At 42.7% G+C, this 14,400-nt stretch overlaps 1 protein-coding gene across 2 annotated transcripts in view; it reads right to left on the bottom strand.

Annotated features, from left to right (window-relative positions):
* LOC144755356 (receptor-type tyrosine-protein phosphatase V-like) overlaps nucleotides 1-14,400 on the bottom strand; it is a 704,907-nt gene that overhangs the window by 204,286 nt on the left and 486,221 nt on the right. The gene's annotated exons all lie outside the window — the stretch shown is intronic.

The raw sequence follows: 14,400 nt of genomic DNA, 5'->3' as shown, positions 1-14,400 counted from the left end.
GATAGATGAGGAAAGGGTTTGGAAAGAGTTATTTGGGAGTTCATTTAGTAAAGAGGTTTGGGATGAGTTCGAGATTGGCAGTAAGGGATATTTTTCAAGAGGAATAGGAGTCATCATAGAGTGGGGATTGCATGATGTTTGGGGGATTATTTTTTTTCTCTGCAGTGGGAGGAAAATATATTAATATGAAGATACATGACCCACATAAGAGGCATACCTACATAGAGATTTTAACATGATCCACATGCGGAAAAAGAATCAGGGGATATAAAATTGTACTAGATAAAGTCCCATGTGTACATGCATGGATAAATATTTAGAAACTCTGGTTCTCTGTTTGTGCTGTAAATTGCTCCCCAATATTTTAATAGTGAAGCGCTTATAGATAGAATTGCTATAATCACATTTACATATTGTGACGTGCTATTATAGGAAAGTAAACCCATAGGCAAATACTAATTTTATGTGTTATTGATGTATTGACCTACTTATATATGAATATAATGATATAGAATGCTAAAGCAATACATATGTGTGTATATACATATATCATTTACTTATTTTAATATATTTAATTTCATTCCTCAAGTAAGTATATATATATATATATATATATATATATATATATATATATATATATATATATATATTCACTGAAAAAACCATAGGTTATAGACCATATATAGTTAGGGATTAGCATTTAAAAAACCTTATTTTACTCACACAAAACCATTGAAATTCCATATATAGTTAGTTGCACTAACTATATATCGCGCACCCGCAATCCACTGCTGATGATGTCACATATTACATCATTCATGACATGGTCAGTGACATCACTGATGACATCACTGATGACATCTCAAATGACATCACTGATGACATCACTGATGACATCTCATTTGACATCAATGACCACATCACTGATGATATCATTCATGTGACAATACAATGCATCTCCTCACACTTTAATATAACCTCTGTTATAATTTTTGAAACCATTGACACACCATTACTAGTTACTACATACGCACTCAGTGATTCCTATGTTTACACACACATTCACTCATTTACCCATACAATCATTCATACATACAATCACTCATCTTTACAACACTATCATATGCACTCATACACCTATACAGACTCTCACACTCTGTCATTCATCCATGGAGTTACTCACACACCTAGTCAGTCCTGTAAAGAATCAATCACACTTCCATTTTCTAATCTATACAGTTAAACATAGAGCACCTTACATTTTCAAACATATACTAACACATACTTACTCTCTTATACAATCATTGATACAAGTACACATTGATCTGCACAGAGTCACACACCTCCCAGCCAGCCACACACACACTCAGTCTCCTATACAAATACTTGGGCAATCAATCAATAAACCATATAGTTACTCATATAGCTACTGATCAACACATGCAGCAGTTTACAGAACAACAGACATAATGATGCACAAATTAAGACAGTTTAGTCACTAACCCATGCACTCAGTGAGACACATTTAATCACTCACTCATACAGTCAGTCACGCACCTACTAAATCCTTCATCCAGACACTTCTACATCTACTCATTCTTCAATATGTAAAACATATTTAAACTTTACAGAAACACACAGTCACTGGATGATGTCATCAGTGATGTCATTTGAGATGTCATCAGTGATGTCATCAGTGATGTCACTGACCATGTCATGAATGATGTAATATGTGACATCATCAGCAGTGGATTGCTGGTGCGCGATATATAGTTAGTGCAACTAACTATATATGGAATTTCAATGGTTTTGTGTGAGTAAAATAAGGTTTTTTAAATGCTAATCCCTAACTATATATGGTCTATAACCTATGGTTTTTTCAGTGAATTTTCAAGGTTTTTTAAATGCTAATTCCTAACTATATATGGTCTCTAACCTATGGCTTTTTCAGTGAATATATATATATATATAACATCTCTATGGCAAAATGAAACCCCTCATTTTGTTCCTTTGCAAATTAAATGTTTTAAGTGTTAACACTTTATTCCAATCAAGATGACTTCAGGTGTGCCATACTTTTGTCATAAGTAAGACTGTTAGCGCTCTAGTTGTTCTTTAGAACACTCTGGGACATTCTGTCACTGGGCTATAGTTGGGCTACATCTGGCTGATATTTGGGCTACATTTGGGCTCTTTTGTCTCTGGTGGCCATCTTTGGGCTACATTGGGCTACATTGGGCTACATTGGGCTACATTGGGCTCCAACATATATATAGCCCAATGTCGCCCAATATATATTTTTCAAAGTTAATTTTCGTAAAAACCACTGGAGCATATATCTTGAGACATAGCAAAGGCACATCGGGCTACCAGTCCCTACAATTTTGCCAAGTTTTGTGGAAATCCATTCAGCCGTTCGAGCTAAAAGTGAGTCCAACCGCCCTATGGAAAACTCAATGTTAAAAACACGTTTTGGGACCGCCCTGTTTTCTCGGCCCCCGCTTGACGAAACCCCCCCAAATTTTCAGGGGCTGCTCAGAAACAAAATGTGCCATTTTCCTGAAAATTTCAGCCAATTCCGTCGACAAACGCCAAAGTTATTAGACATAGAATTTTCAGAAATCCCATAGAGAAAAAATCCTAACTATATATACCTACTGGCTATCGCCAGTAGGTAATATATATAACATTTCTATGGCAAAATGAAACCCCTCATTTTGTTCCTTTGCAAATTAAATGTTTTAAGTGTTAACACTTTATTCCAATCAAGATGACTTCAGGTGTGCCATACTTTTGTCATAAGTAAGACTGTTAGCGCTCTAGTTGTTCTTTAGAACACTCTGGGACATTCTGTCACTGGGCTATAGTTGGGCTACATCTGGCTGATATTTGGGCTACATTTGGGCTCTTTTGTCTCTGGTGGCCATCTTTGGGCTACATTGGGCTACTTTGGGCTACATTGGGCTCCAACATATATATAGCCCAATGTAGCCCAATATATATTTTTCAAAGTTAATTTTCGTAAAAACCACTGGAGCATATATCTTGAGACATAGCAAAGGCACATCGGGCTACCAGTCCCTACAATTTTGCCAAGTTTTGTGGAAATCCATTCAGCCGTTCGAGCTAAAAGTGAGTCCAACCGCCCTATGGAAAACTCAATGTTAAAAACACGTTTTGGGACCCCCCTTTCTTCTCGGCCCCCGCTTGACGAAACCCCCCCAAATTTTCAGGGGCTGCTCAGAAACAAAATGTGCCATTTTCCTGAAAATTTCAGCCAATTCCGTCAACAAACGCCAAAGTTATTAGACATAGAATTTTCAGAAATCCCATAGAGAAATAACCCTAACTATATATACCTACTGGCTATCGCCAGTAGGTAATATATATATATATATATATATATATATATATATAGGGGAGCGGATGTAGCCTGACGGCTAGAGCGGTCGACCTCGAAACTGGGCAACCGGGTACGAGTCTCAACAACGATGCTCAACATCCTGTGATTCTGGGCAAATCACTTTATCTCCCCGTGCCTAACAAAAATGAATGTGTCCTTCTGTTATGAAACTGGTGCTCATGTAAAGCGCTCTGATACCCGATGTCTCCGGTCTAGTTCGCACTATATGAAACTCACCAAAAACAAATAAAGAGAGAGAAACACACGCATATTATTTTTTGTTTGCGTTTTATCATTAATTAATATTTGTTTTTATTATTTAATTATTTTGATTTATGTATTAATGATTTTTTAAAGTAATAGCTATATTAAGTAGTTACCATTTACAAATCCTTCCTGTATAGTCATATTTATATGTTGCGATATGAGTGATCATAATAAATAGAGATCCATAAGCATGTAGTCAAATACTTAGATGTTATAAAGTTATGACCTATATATATTTTAGGCATAAATCTAAGTGTATATATTTTAACCATAACTGATATATACATTTGTACATTTATTAAGCTTAAATATAAGGATATATATTTTTATTCATAAGCAATATGTGCATTTGCACAATGAGATGCAAATATCTGAATTCATGCATCGAATCAAAGTATACATGTTTACAAACATATGTATATACACCATCCGTGTCTTTTGCATACTTTTACTGTACATGATAATGTATATTACCGGGCATTGTACTGCATCTTATTAGAGCCTGCTAACAAACATCTAAGACTGTCTTTAGCAAGATGCTAAAACAAGCTCATATTAAAGCACCAACACTGCTCTTTTTATACCACTGGGACCATCACAACTTACACTGTTCATCATCCAAGCAGGCTCTCCGGGCTTTTAAAGCAAACTGCATAATTAAGAAGTGACCAGGTTCCGTTACACAAGGAAATTGTTTCCATCAAGCTTTTTCCTATCAATAGTTCACTTGGCCCATCCATTTGGTAACCCAAACCCTTTAGGCTGCTGCAGCCACAAAATGACTGATTCTCAGTCACTGAAAACAAGTCCACTGCTTGGAGCAAACTCACATCTTTAACTTCAGTCAAAATAGCCCCAATAGACTCATTCGTCACCAAACCCAATGTATTAGACTGGCCTTTGTGGTGGGTGATGCTGCCCAATGAGGCATGTTGTTGTAGTATAATGGAATGCCATTGGTGAGTCAGTTAGGGATAAAGGGCAGTCATTAAGGGGTGTTGTTGGGACAGAAAAGTTCTCTGCTTGGTAGAGATGTGTAAGCCTGCCCTGAGTGATCAACAGTAGTGTTGTCTCGATCCCTAATGCTGATTATTTTGTCATAGGCGAACATGGATCATGCGTGTGCACCATGACATAGGCCTGTCAATCAGATTGCAGTTTTGTTGGACTGGGAGGCATGCCCAAAGCGTAACCTCATAGTGGTGGAACCCTACCGCCTTCACCAGGACTTAAGCAGTACGAGTGCGGTGGTGGCAGCATGCTGTGTAGTAATCAGTAGTAGTAGAAAAAGAACCTTTTTACAGTTTGATACTGAGGTGAGGCCTACAGATTCAATCACTTTTTCAGTAGTTCCCCTGCTGTGTGCTTAACTCACCCTTGGTCTACATCAGGAAAGTTATGGAGTGCTGTGCAATGCTTAAATAGTGACACTGCATTAGTTGCATGTGTGTCTGGGAAGGATACCGTTCAAGGATGGAGCAGAACTGTAAAGTGCCTGTGTGGTTAATATATGTACTGGCTGTATGTATGTCTAACAGGAATACATTACATGAAAGATGTGGTGTTGTGCAATGCATATATGGATAAAAATGTGCTGGGTGTATGAATGCCAGTATGAAGTAAAATACATGAAGGGTAAACGGTTCTTCAGCGAGTACATAGTGCAGGTGTGGGCTGGCAGTGTGCGTGTTTGTAAAGAGCTCACCATGTTTAAAGACAAAAAAGCGTCTGTGCTAAACAGTGTGGGCAGATTGAATGTGTGCACTGAATGCATGTGTACATGTAAGAGTACAATGCATAGAGATAACAGTTCTGGACCCAAAGTGTGTAGTGAAAGCACACCGATGCAGTGTGCCTTCAATGGTACATTGTATGGAGGATCCGGTTGTTCCATTTTGGGAAGCCCAGGCCATCCTGGTAAAGACACGAAGAGGAAAGGAATCTCAACACACAGATTTGTGTATTACCGCATTCCTGTGAGCTAGGTGGGACTCGCACTGGAGGGAAAAGGAAGAGACTCCCTTTACATTTCAAAAGTCTGCTCTTTGATTCAGTGATAGATCACAAGGAAGGGGCATGGACACATCTCAGGCAGGGATATGGGGCTGATAAGAAAATCATAAAGAGTAGGTCTGATGGTCTGGTATTAACCTTTTGATGCACATATCGCTGTGCTGACATCCAGGTATGAAACTTAGACACTCCCATGGATTGTGTTGTGGACAATCAGCTTTGTCGTTGTGCCTGCTAAGGCAGACCTCTATCATGAAGGAAGATGAAAAAGAGAAGGGCCCATTTCAAAAGAAGCAGAACCCCAACATAAAACTTCAACAACCCAGACCCTAAATCACATATGGTGTCTGGAAAAATACAATAATAAAGGGAGGTTGAGTCACAAAAAATGTGTAATCTGCCAAGCAGCCAGACCGGCTGTGTGAGAAGGGGAAGCTGTAGAGGAATTCTGCGTGTGACCAGGACTGGGATACAAATCCTACTGGGCTCTCTTCTGGGTGAGGGCCCATCACTCAGGGAAATCAAAACCACCTGCCCTGGAGCATCAGCACCTGCCTGCTTGCCAAGACCAGTGTGCTCTGTAAGGAAGAGGAGAGGTTTGAAGGGAACAAGGTCCAGTGGGGAGCCATACCATGAGGACCCAGGTGCGAGGCGGGAGGATTGGGCTGTGCGCCGATTAGGCTGTCACCCATGTGCAAGATTGTTTTCGGCGAACCCTGTATACCAGGACACTGCGACCCATAGCCTGAGCCATGTGTTGAGTGGTGTGAGCGCTGTGCAGGTCTTACTATATCCATAACACCACACAACGGTGATCCAGTATGCCAGAAGGGGCCACCAGTAAAGTTCGGACAGGCAAACAGGGAAATGGGAGTAAGCCCACGCAATCCTCCTTACTCACTAGAAAAACTCAAAAAGAGCGCGAGAGCTGCAGAAGGAGTTTAACCAAAACTATCTTTTCCTCAGACAATACCCTACTTGGAAATCCCTAGCAAGAAACCAAATGTTTTTGGAAGAGGAAGCCTCACCCACACCCTGTGGCATGCTTCATCATAGGCAACTTCTCCCCACCCTGGTAGTATAGTATCACCAGGGCGAATTCAACCTTGAGAAAAAGAGGAAGGGGGTGCTTAGATAAGGTTCTACTGGACAGGGAGGGATACAGACAACTAAAAGTAACCCAGGTGATTACCTTTATTGATGGGAACCTCTGGTAAATATAAAACCAATCATAGGATGTAATATAGGCTTAATGGCTTAATCCATTCATAATACGCCAACATGTTTCTGCAATTGTTAATTGCCTATTCAGGTCGTGGGCATTTATCAAGGCCAAGGGTCCCTAACGGACCGGCCTATTTGTGGGTAAATGTTGCAGTGTAAAACCTATAGAAACAAGGGGAGTCCTACCTTGACTATGATTAGTTGATCCTAAAAGAACATGGGAGAAATAACAGAAATATTTATATAAAAAGATTGGCACTGCTAATAATTTTCACATGCAGAGAACTAACATCTCATAGTGGAAAACTAGTGACACTGCATTGCACACCACACGAAAGCACACGTGTTAAGTGAAATATACACATGCAAGTGGAGATCAGTTACCTACCCTAATTTACGAGATACCATTTTCCCGGTCTGGGAGGAAATGATGTACTCTTTAGTCACACACTAATAAAAAGGAAGGTTCTTTCGATTATGACGCAGGTTAAAACTTTTTGGAAGAGACCCTAAAGTCACTCCTTGCCCATTTTATCTAAATGTGGGTATGAATACAGTTTCAAGGAATGCCCAATATTACAAGACTTACGGGTCTAGAACTGGGCACTTTGTGACATTACTCTGATCCACATCTCAAACAAAAAAGGCGCTTAATCCATTACTAAGAGACCACATGGTCCAAATAATCAGACAATGTCTGTTCTCTAAAGGTGTAGCATAAACAACGATGCTGTGTAATCCAGTGGTTGTAAACATCATTACAGGGTAATCTATTCTGCATACTAGATGATCGAAAATGCTCACTGCTTCTAACAGGGATGATAAGCATTGGTGGCAATGGGAATATACCAAGATCTCTCTCGGTCACAGCATCGTTGAAAGAACTAGGAGCCCTATTAAAAAAACAAGAACAAGTATGGTACCCCCTTCATGACACCTAGTGGCAGACCACAGTCTCTGCACCCCCATCCATTCATCAAGAGGCCCATTGTGCCTGAGACCTATTGTATTGTAATTGCATTGTAATTGCATTTATATAGCGCTTACTACCCCAGACGAGGTGTCGAAGCGCTTTTTCGGCGCGTAGCACACTACTCTGGGACCCATGTTGAATTAGTATAGTGAAACATGCAAGTACATTTTAAGTGGTGGATAGGTTAGTCAGTTATTTTGATTTGGAATGATAGCAGAAGGATAGAGGAGGAAAAAAGGTTTGTATTTATACAGCGCTTGTTACCCCTGATGGGGTGTTTAAACATGCTATTCAGGAAGCCCAATAAAGGATTAGTGGTGAATTAATATGGTGAAATATGAAAGTAATTTCAGTGGTGGATATTAGTCAGTTATTTGGAGTGAGAAGGATAGCGGAGGGATAAAAGGGGAAGAAAGGTTTGCATTCATATAGCACTTGTTACTCCTGATGGATGTTGAAGCGCTTTTCTGGCGAGTAGCACGCCACTCCGGAACTCATAAAGGATTAGTGTTGACAATTAGTATAGTAAAAGATGAAGTAATTTGAGTAGTGGATATATTATTCAGTTATTTGGGTAGAGAAGGGTAGATGGCGGGATAGTGAAGGGAAAGAGGTTTGTATTTATATAGCGTTTGCTACCCCTGATGGGTTTTTTAAGCGCAAGTAGCACGCTACTCTGGAACCCATCAGGATTAGTGTTGAATTAGTATGGCGAATTAACTAAAGTAATTTTAGTGGTGGATATGTTAGTCAGTTATTTGGATTGAGAAGGGTTGAGGAGGGGTAGAAAAGAGGGAAGAGTTTAGAAAGGTTTGTTTTGGGGGATCGGTATAGTAAAAGAGGTGTAAGATGATGCAAGGAGGGATAGAGTAGGAGAGAGTCTAGAAATGGTTATTTTAGGGATCAAAGTAGTGGTATGGACGATTGGGGTTAAATGAGAGAGTGGATGTAGAGGATATATTGAGCGAAGTATAGGCTGAGAAATAGGGAAGTGCATTGGAAATGCTAAATTAGAAGAAAGTGATAAATATATAGATCCATAAGTACATTGAAAGTATATAGATGCATAATGGAGGTATGTATATTGGGCAGCATTTCTGGCCCTGGCCCTGGTCAGTCTCGAACAGGCTCAAACAGGCAACTGGTTTCACTGGCTTGTGAACACAAAATGGTGGCTGGGGGTGCGCTGTTTTAACATACAGGTATTAGCACAGAGCAAAGGAGAAATTTGGAGGGAAAACTGAAAGTCATCAGCAATGAGAGGGAAAAACTACAGAGTTTGGACTGCAAATCCCACAATTCAACACGTTAAATGGAAGCAATCATGGGCAGGAAAAAACACAAGCTTAAAACACAAAACAGGTGATAAAATATCCAATCACAGGATTTTCGTGGGAAACAGAACATGTAGGAAGACAGTGGAGGTCCACCAAACATAGGAAAATCAGTGAATACACTTCATCACAGAAGTCACAATGTAATTGTGTTAATACATCTTTTTAATCCTGTGGGACAAAAACAGGAAAGGCAAAGAAAACATGCAGGCCAGGAAGGTGTCCCACCAACTGTATGTAATCCAAAATAAATAGGTCCTGTGATTGACTTTTAAACACGGTAAAAAGCAGTACCCACAAAAATCCAAACTCTCTTAGCACATTTTTGGGATATATACCAAACCTTAATGCTGTTACACATGCGCACCGTTAAAATAAGGTTCAGTTTTTTACAGCTCATTCAGTACTCGGAAGATATTCTCTGCCAAGAGAAAGTTCAGTTCCCAAGTTTGAGGGCTTAGAAACTTCCCATTTAGAAAGATCTATATGCGGAGCTGGTGCTCCCAGCTGTTGTAAACCTGGTCATTGGTCCTTCCCGGAAAAAAGAGGGTACCATCCCCATATAAGGAGAGGCTAAAAGATTTAGTAATGTTATTAGGAGTTATGAAGGGCCCAGGAAATGCCATAAACAGCAGTATGGAATCTGTATACCCATCTCTGTTCAAAAGACTTTTCAGTAGGGCTCAATTTTTCAATTATATATCATTCCATGTCTCTCCCGGTGTGTTCTTTTTCAATATAGTGTCTAGTCAGTCTAGTTGCATTGTTGAAAACTAGTACGGTTTGGTGAACATTATCTGCGCCATCTTGCCTCTTCCCCTGATGCCACACTTTTGTCGTGCGCACCCGCCATTTTAAGATGCCCTGATCAGAACGAACCCTCTTGCATGCCGCTGGCCCCTGACATAGCCCTTCACCCTCACCAAGCCCGCACGCTGACCAACCCCCCTGCTTGCACCTGCCTTGAATCATAAACCCCTCTTCAGCGCTGCTCTGCCCCAGGCCCTCATCCTGTTCCCAGCGCGACACCTCCCTTCTTCCCTTTCATGATCCCCGGCCCTTAGATGCAAACCCCCTTTTTCCCCCGTGTGCCCGTTTGTCTTCCTCGTTCCCAGGCCGACACCCAGCTCTGCCGATACTGTTCCTTGCCCCTCCCCGTACAATAGAAAGCTTCCCCCATCAAGGGATCCCCTGGTTGATCAAAGCCCCCACCCCATGAGATCTGATCGAACCCCGCATTCCATGAATTGACGGAATATCCAGCTGCGCGATACTCATCACCTGTTGTGACCAGGATGGGGACCTCTACTGTAAATATGTGTGGGAACGGGCCCGGAGGGGGGTTTCCGGGAATGTCTTTCCGTACATCAAAGCTTTATCATGAGTGTGTAAACTGTAATAAAAACCGCAAACACTGTATATAAGGGGCCAGGCCTCAAACATAAGTTAGAGCACCTCAGAACGATACCTGCTGTCCGTTTTGCTGTGTTCTCCTCCGGAGAGAATAAAAAAAACCTTGTTTCCTGCTTTCCAGTCTCCAGCGCCTGCCTCTTCATTTATTAAATAATTCGAGGGTCACAGAGGCAATACCGCCGGGCAAATATCGATTGTCCCCGACTCAAACTTTTATTTTAACAATTGGCGTCCCAAGCGTGGGGCCCATCAGCGACTCGTGGATCCAGTGGGAGAGGTCCCGACGACAGAGTGAATGACTGCAACGATCGGGAGAGCTCTTGCCCAATAGACCCTCGTCTGGCAGCCGATCATCCGAACTTCACTAGTTCCGAACAGACCTCTCTCGAGTGATCTACGGTCCTGACTGGGGACCATTAGGAGTGCCGTGAGAAATACGAGAAAAAGAGGACGAACGGGCGCTGGATTCGGAAGACAAGAAACTGTCCATACGGTCCGGGTAAGGTCGTGTAAACACGATGGATTGCGAAAATAATTGATTGCTTGATTGTTTAAAAAAATATATATATATACTAGTATTACTCTTTGTTTGACCTATTTGGAGATTCACTGTCTGCACACGGAGAAACAGTAGGTTCCTTCTCTTTTGCAAACAGTGAAGGATAGGTAACGTAACCGTCGCGCCTATTTTTTTTCCCCCACTGACTCTATTATTTCTTAACGGTTTTTGGGAGACTCCCTCTCCCTCACTGATTAACTGGGTTCTTTGACCCCGAACTACTGTTCGCAGATTGTCTTCTGGAGATTCTCTGTCTGCAAACCGGAAACAACAGATTCCTCTTTGCGGATAGTGAAAGGGTAGAGGACGCAGACTTTTGCGCCCTACTTACTCTCCCCATTGATCTTACTCTATCTTATTTATTTATTGATTGTTTGATTGTTCCTCGTTATTTGTTACTTTTTGTTCATGAGGTATTCACTGCCTGCAAACAACGTAGAATAGGAATATTCTGTCTAGTCTTTGCACCTAGTGATAAGATAGGCAGTGCTGACTTTTTAGTCCCTCGTTACGAGCCGTCATGTCTGTCTTCTCCCCACTGATTGATAATTGGTTCAGCCCGGACCGTGTATTAGAGGTGGACCATATAGCTCCATTAGAAGGCACCCCTAATAAGGACATGTTCATAAACTATGGATTAGTTACCATAGCCTATAATAAATTGTGGCACAGGTATACCAAAGAAAGTCAAGACAAACAGTGGCCACTGGCAGGATCCTTTGACCTTGATAAAATAGAAACGTTGGAAATAGCCCTTCGCAATAATAAGACAACGCCTATTATGCTCGACAGTCTCGGTATGCGGCGCAGAGAGGCTATGCAACGACAGAGAAAAGACGAGGACAAACCAGGTAGAGAAATATACCGACAGGACAACCCCGGGACACCACGACCCAAAAGTTATCCCCCGACACAACGCAAAAGACGGCCAGACTTAGGGCAAGACCAATGCGCTTTTTGTAGATATGTCGGACACTGGAAAGCCCAATGCCCGACTCTACTGAGCGTGAGTAAGGGCAAAGGGCCGACAGGAATGACAGGCCAGCAGAATGAGAAAAAGCGCGAGACAAAGAAAAATCCGACTCGCACGGACAGACCAGACAGAACCACCGCGTTTGATTATGCCCGATGGCACAGGTTCCGCCAGAACGATTTCAGCGACATGTTCGAGTTTTCCTAGGTCGGACAATATAAAAACGGGAACCCAGCCTAGCTCTAAATTAACAGACGGAAAAAGATAATTTTGGCCAAATAATCACTGTTTTATGTTTGTCTTTGGATCTTGTGTGTCATACTTTTCTATTACCCCCGCCCGTCTGAGTTTATGTGTACGTAAATCTGCGTCATCCCCCTGCACGTGCTTCCATGTTACATAAACTATGTTAATAGAAATTTTAGCATAAAACAACCTGGAAAGAAAGAAATGGGAAACGAAATCAGTAAGCCACTGATAAACACAAACTTTTATTTTAACATAACAGGCAAAGAAAAACACAATAACGCTAGAAAAACAAGAACGGTAAACTGTAGAACTTAAAAATCAACAGAACATTCGTGTCCCCCCCACCTTCTGGAACCTTCCAAAGCAGGGTAGGGTTACGGCTACGCCCAACCGGCGGCAACCCATATAAGGCGGGCCTTGCTGCCAACTCTTGGTCAGGAAATCTTAACGTATTGGGGAGCCGGAGGAGAGGAAGGGGCCAGCGGCCTGGGCAGTTACAGGTAGTCCCGCCACATGTCTCCTCGGCCAGCCGCAACGGGCCTGGATAGTCTCAGGTAGTCCCGCCACATGTCCCGAGAAGAACGAGACACCTCTTTCTTTTCCCTTCCGTAACAGCCGCAGCAGCTCTGGACGGCGGGATGTCCTGCACGTACCCCCGCAACAATTTGTCCAAGTTGGGCTGGGAGGGAGAGGCGACGCGGACGAGCCTCTCCCACCTCCACGGATAGGAGGTCTCCCAGCCCCCGGCCCAACGCCGAACACCCCCAACCAGGCGATGGTGCCCCAATACTTGCGCAGCACCGAACGTGCAATGGTGCCCATATTTTCGGAACACCGAACCTGCAATGACTGCACCGATACTCGTGCCGCGCCGAATGCGCGCCACAGGTGGCCATACTCCCACAGCACTGAGCACACGACTTGGGGAGCACCGGATGGGGAGAGACCTTCGTGCGGGCCGATGAAAAAGAGCAGCATGGGGTGCACCGGAAGAAGGAGACGGCGCGAACGAGTCTCCCTCGCCCCCCCCCAGGCGGGGGCATCACAGCTGCACCCCAGCCGAACGTCCCGCTTTCACAAAACAGAGCCCTCTTCCTTTCACTCCGAAGGATCTCTTCCACTCTTGCAAACTCGACGAGAGTGGCCCCTGTAGGGCCCCAAAATGGCGTCTGGGTCCGCTGGAAGGCGGGCCTCGGCCGCTAGAGTAACTTTGACCAGCAATATAACTCGGTGGCTCGCCCACCGGAGCACGAGCCCCCACCTCCGACAACATCTCCACAGCCTTGAAGATTCTACAAAGGTCCCCGAAGGAGCCCTCGGCCACTGCAGGCCTCCGGTAAGGGGCAACTGCCTTGATCGCCAACGAAATAAACATGACATTGCCACTCCTTCTGTTAGCATGAATTCTAGAACTGCCGAAAAGGACTCTGGTCCAACTGCCGGTTGTAGGAAACATTTTTCCCTGATGCTACTTCCGGACTAACCCGGCCCCGCCCAAAATGGCGCCGGTATCAATAGGAACTTACGAACACCTCGTGGTGTCCCTTTTTACTATACAAACTTAATGTTCTGATACATATATGACCCTTTGTACACTTGACGAGAAGAACGGAGAGCTCACTCGAGGAACATGTAAAAGGATCGCGTTAAAAATGATGATTATAAATGTACAATGTATTATATTTTTATAGCCGATGTATATCCTCCCTTATGATGCACGCGCACGGTATGCATATAGGAAATCTGATTGCAACTAGTATGACTATGCTTCTAAATTATTAAATAAACGCCCCCGAACCCCCCGGCCAACTGATAGACGTTCTGGTTTGCTACAAATGAATTGCTAAAACTTTCAGATGTTTTTTATTGCTGCCAAACGACACCCCCCACTGTACGCACTTTAGCCATTGCCGTGCCCGGCCAAATACAACTGCACCCTTATGAATCCACATACTATGATCTCGCAAAAATAAAGGTCCTTTTTTTCAAAAT

The sequence above is a fragment of the Lissotriton helveticus genome, chromosome 5_1, assembly GCF_964261635.1.
Source record: "Lissotriton helveticus chromosome 5_1, aLisHel1.1, whole genome shotgun sequence".
Taxonomy (NCBI): Eukaryota; Metazoa; Chordata; class Amphibia; order Caudata; family Salamandridae; genus Lissotriton; species Lissotriton helveticus.
The sequence above is the reverse complement of the archived record's forward strand: the minus strand, read 5'-3'. Positions and strand labels throughout refer to the sequence as shown.